Raw genomic sequence first — 6,015 nt, forward strand, 5'->3', positions numbered from 1 at the left:
TATGACGTTTTCATGACTACTACGTTTTTATAACTTTTCATGGCTTATTATACTATGAGGTTTTTATGACTTTGTATGCCTTACAATATAATTTCCTCTTATGGCTTGCCATACTATGACCTTTTCATGACTTTTTATGCTTTAATATACTATGATATTTTTTTGACATTTTATGCCATACTATACTATGACGTTTTTTGGCATTTTTATGCCAAACTATACTATGATGTTTTTGGGCCTTGTTATGCCTTACTATACTATGTCATTTGATGGCTTACCATAATATGATGTTTTTATGACCTTTTATGCCTTAATATACTATGATGTTTTTTTGACTTTTTATGCCATACTACACTATGTTGTTTTTTGGCATTTTTATGCCTTAATATATCATTTTGTCTTATGCCTTGCTATATTATGACCTTTTGATGACTTTTTATGCTTTAATATACTATGATTTTTTTTTGTAAAGTATATATTTTTTGGCTTCTTATGCCTTTATTTGACATGACAGTAGAGATACAGGAAATGGGGAGGCAGAGAGGGCGAATGACGTGTGTCAAATGTTTTATGACTTACATACTATGTCGTTTTCATGACTTATTATACTAAGGCATTTTTATGCCGTTTCATGCGTCACTATACTTTGTCGTTTTTATGCCTTTTATGCCTTATTATACTATGACATTTTTATGACTTTTTGTGCCTTAATATACTATGACGTTTTCATGACTTACTATACTATGACGTTTTTATAACTTTTCATGGCTTATTATACTATGGGGTTTATATGACTTTTTATGCCTTACAATATCATTTCCTCTTATGGCTTGCCATACTATGACCTATTCATGACTTTTTATGCTTTAATATACTATCATGTTTTTTTGACATTTTATGCCATACTATACTATGATGTTTTTGGGCCTTGCTATGCCTTATTATACTATGTCATTTGATGGCTTACCATAATATGATGTTTTTATGACCTTTTATGCCTTATGATGTTTTTTTGACTTTTTATGCCATACTATACTATGTCTTTTTTTGGCATTTTTATGCCTTAATATATCATTTTGTCTTATGCCTTGCTATATTATGACCTTTTCATGACTTTTTATGCTTTAATATACTATCATGTTTTTTTTGACATTTTATGCCATACTATACTATGACGTTTTTTGGCATTTTTATGCCAAACAATACTATGATGTTTTTGGGCCTTGTTATGTCTTACTATACTATGTCATTTGATGGCTTACCATAATATGACCTTTTCATGACTTTTTATGCTTTAATATACTATCATGTTTTTTTGACATTTTATGCCATACTATACTATGACGTTTTTTGGCATTTTTATGCCAAACTATACTATGATGTTTTTGGGCCTTGTTATGTCTTACTATACTATGTCATTTGATGGCTTACAATAATATGATGTTTTTATGACTTTTTATGCCTTAATATACTGTCATGTATTTTTTGTTTTATGACTTACATACTATGTCGTTTTCATGACTTATTATACTAAGGCATTTTTATGCCGTTTCATGCGTCACTATACTTTGTCGTTTTTATGCCTTTTATGCCTTATTATACTATGACGTTTTTATGACTTTTTGTGCCTTAATATACTATGACGTTTTCATGACTTACTATACTACTACGTTTTTATAACTTTTCATGGCTTATTATACTATGAGGTTTTTATGACTTTTTATGCCTTAATATACTATGACGTTTTCATGACTTACTATACTACGACGTTTTTATAACTTTTCATGGCTTATTATACTATGAGGTTTTTTTTGACTTTTTATGCCTTATTATACTATGACATTTTTAAGATATTTTGTGCCTCGCCCTACTATGAATATTTCATGACATTTTATGTCTTACTATAGTATGACCTTTTAATGACTTTTTATTCCTTACTTTACCATGACGTTCTTATGACATTTTTTGACTTATTATACTATGAAAATCTTTGACGATTTTATGCCTTACTATACGATGACGTTTTTGTGACATTTTATGCAGTAGCATAATCTGACGCTTTTTGACGTTTTCATGCCTTATTATACTACGGGGTTTTTATTACATTTTATGCCTTAATATACTATTATGTCTTTTGATGTTTTCATGCCTAACTATACTATGACGTTTTTAGTACATTCATGCCTCACAATTCAATCAATTGACATTTTTATGCAACATTATACTATAATTTAAACTATACTATGAAGTTTTCATGACTCATTATCAGAAGTTGTCAGAGGCACAAAGACCCAGCAATTCGTCAAAACATTTCCCAATTGTCTCAAATGGTTCTCAAGCTAAAATGTCACTTCACAGCAGGAATAATAGTGTCTGAAGCCTGTTCTTTCACTGTTTAGCTGTTTTATTGCCTTTGGTTCTGTACACAAGAGTGCTGACATTTGTCTAAAAACACAAACTTTCAGCCCCATTCTGTGATTTTTAACAGACAGTAAAAAAACTGCATCAACCCCATACATCAGTTGTGACTATACAAATGTCGCAAAGGTACTGATGGGAGAAGGACGGTGTTCATGTCAGAACGATCCAAGCCAAGCAGATGAGAGCAGATTTAACTCAATATATAGCTGATTAAATTTGATACCATAATAAAAACATCAAATGTGCAGTACTTTGAGTAAAATGCTAACATTTGCTGATTAACATAACATAGAAAGTAGACAAACACATATTTTGACCTAGAGTAAGAGTCAGCAGATCACCAAAGTGATTGGGATTCATTTTCTTGGAACTATAGATATCTGTACAAAATTTCATGACAATCCATCTGATAGTCGTAGAGCTATTTCAGCCTGGAATAAAGTGCTGGACTGACTGACAGACAAACACTGCCATACCTAGAGCCATTCTGCTAGCAAAAATCAAACCTATCCTTTAAGGCAGTTTTTTCAGGCCATGCAAGCTCAAGCTCTTAGGCTTCTACATCCACAGTAATGTCTCAGAACACACAGAGTGCTGTTGCAAAGTGTACAAGATCCCTATTCATCTGTTCATCATCAGTGATGTATATCATGTGTTATATTTATATTAAAAGAGCATTATGCATCCCTCTTAATGCATCATGCTTGCATGGACTTCACACCATGCTTTCCAACGCACATCTGCCTCCTTCATGTACTGGGAAGGTAATTCATCCTGTCACTGTGTTGATCTTCTCTTTCCAGAGAGGCAATTCAATTCACAGTATGCAATATGCTGAGAGGACAAGGAAGGTTAGGGAGAGTGATAATTTCATCCAATGACATGCCCCATGTGCTACACAGGGTCACAGAGGTACATGATTGCTCATCAGCCCCTCTCACATTAAATAATGGACAGTTCAGTTTTTCTACATCAATAACCTCTTAACAAAATCACAGCAATGATCTGTGTTGATGTGGGTGTGTTGCCACAGGATACCAAATAAAATCTATACCACATAGTTAAAGGCTTATAAGACACAAGGACACTGTTTGGTACTTTGAGGCAGGATTGCACATATCTGGAAAATTATCAAGACAGGACCGCTCTCTCTGAATGCTTGCATGGTTAACAGTCATAGAGGCGCAATGCTTTAAGCAGCATGCTGCAAAGTATTCTACCTTGCACATATTTCATATGCTGGCTACTGCAGTACATTCTTTTTAATAAGATTCTACTGTGTTGTGGAAAAAACATTTTATGTACATAGCATCAACATCAGTATTGACCTCTAGGTCTGAGGAGTAAGCCCTCAACTCAAGAATACCTGTACAGACCCACATTATGGATCTCTCCATTACATGTTTTTTTGCCCCCACCTTAATAAAAGCTGACATACAGGGTAGATCTTTTACGCATAAAGCATGACTCAGACTGGTGTGAACACATGTCTGTGCCAGGAAAAGCCGGATCATTGCTTTGTTTTGACATTTCAGTCAGGCATAAGACATCTAATATCTGGTAACATGACAAAGCAATACAGTTGTGATGAATGCATTTCTCTCCCAAACAATCTGCAAGCACAATGTTATCTTTGAGGGTAATGTTTTTGGCTGAATGATGGCACTAGGAAGGGCTATTCCATAATATATTCCGTTATACAGGTCTTAAAAATGCTGATTTTGATAAAAAAGGCATTGATGCTTACAAGCGCATAAACATGTCTGTGTGTGAGAATGCTTGTATGTGCTTGCAATGGTGGTCAGACTATGTGACATTGCAAGAGACATGGTTGGTGGTCAGGTAATGTATTTCCACACATGCAGCCAAATCATTACCAAATACCCCAGATTGTAATTCTTATTTATTCTCCCCTTAAAACCTGCTCGATATCTGACATCCTCTGGCAGTAACCTGTTGGCTGTTCGCAGGTGTTACACAGGAGATGTGGTGTGAGTAGCACAATAGCAGAGCAGCAGCAGCAGCTCAGGTGCTACAGCTGTGTCTACACGGGATGCATTCAGACACTGTATTGAGTTGTGGGTCATCTGCATTTTGGAAGCACTCAGAGCCCATTGCGCAGTTACTGTAGTTACTTGCAAAAATGCATAAAAATAGAGCTGGAGTGTAAAAATAAGCTTCAGGCTGCATTTACATGTTTATAGTGGAAGTAAAACAGGAGCTGTTATGCAGCCTGTGTAGACAGCTGGATGAATTAAAATAGAAGCGTATCAGACATGCATGAGATGGAATGACTGAAAGATGCAGCTGAAATGCTTTCTGCATAGACACACTTGAGACTAAAGGAGGCTAATCTTTGCTGTAACATTATTTAATTTGGGCGATTTGATAGCATTTGTGTATTTATGTGTGTATGTAGGTTGACGATTACATATGTATTTTCTAGAACATTGTAAAGCATTTTGTAAAATCTGGTTATAAGTGCCACAGAGATCAACTTTATTGATTCATCATCTATTACAGGGCCGACATATAGAGATACAACCATTCATGCTTACATTCACACCTATTTAGGCAATTTAGAGTCGCCATTTAAACTGTATGTCTTTGGACTGTGGGAGGAAGCCAGAATATCCAGGGAGTCGCACTCAGGCACAGAGAGAACATACAAACTCCATACAGAAAGGACCTGGCTGGCTAGTAGGTTTGAACCCAGAACCTACTTGCTTCTCCTATATCAACTTTGATATTATATTATTATGTAGACCTTGTCTGTGAAATTACAGAGACAGCCCCATCTGCAGTTGAGGAGAGTTTCAAGAGCCTCAGTGACCTCCCTGACCTTCCATATTGGACTGCACTGAGTGGTGGTTGTAGGATGTAGAGGAGGAAGTAATGGTTATTGTTTATGATTGCTCACTGGGTTTTTCTTGAAGTAATTTAAGTGCTTAGTTTTTATGCTATACATATATGTCAGACAAGAAAAACTATCATTCACTTGGACCAGAAAGAATTTTTGTCATTATTCACAGGTGGAAAGTCCCTCTAACTCCACATTGATTTCTGGAATGAGTGCTTGTCCATTCTTGAGTTAGACAGTCAGTGCTAATCCTCATCAGAGACACAGTATCGATAACAAGTTCTCCCTTGATCAATAGTTATCCATTACACAGGACCTTACTGTCTAATTACTGGAAGGGAATTGCATTTTAGAGGTCAAACTAGCAGTGCTAAACCAGCATATGTTGAGGTTTTTGTACGTTTTATTGTCCAGTACAGCCAAGTGGTTGTTTTAAAGTTCATGATATGGATATATTTACATTTTATTTGCTGCTGGTGTTTTGAGAGGCAATACAGAAGCTATGTAGAGTACCTATAAGTCAACATTTATTTTCCATTTGATTCCATTAAGACCACGCTAAACAGAACTACCATGTAAGCAAGAGAATGGCTCAGTGGCAACGCCTGTGCACTTTACCTTCTCGCATTTCAGCATTGTGTTATATGTAAAGCTGAAAGCTTAGAGTGCTCAGAGGAGATGAGACTAACTCATAAGGCCTAACTGTATGACCGCATCCAAAAGACAGAAAAAAA

Source organism: Seriola aureovittata, chromosome 11 (assembly GCF_021018895.1).
Source record: "Seriola aureovittata isolate HTS-2021-v1 ecotype China chromosome 11, ASM2101889v1, whole genome shotgun sequence".
Classification (NCBI taxonomy): Eukaryota; Metazoa; Chordata; class Actinopteri; order Carangiformes; family Carangidae; genus Seriola; species Seriola aureovittata.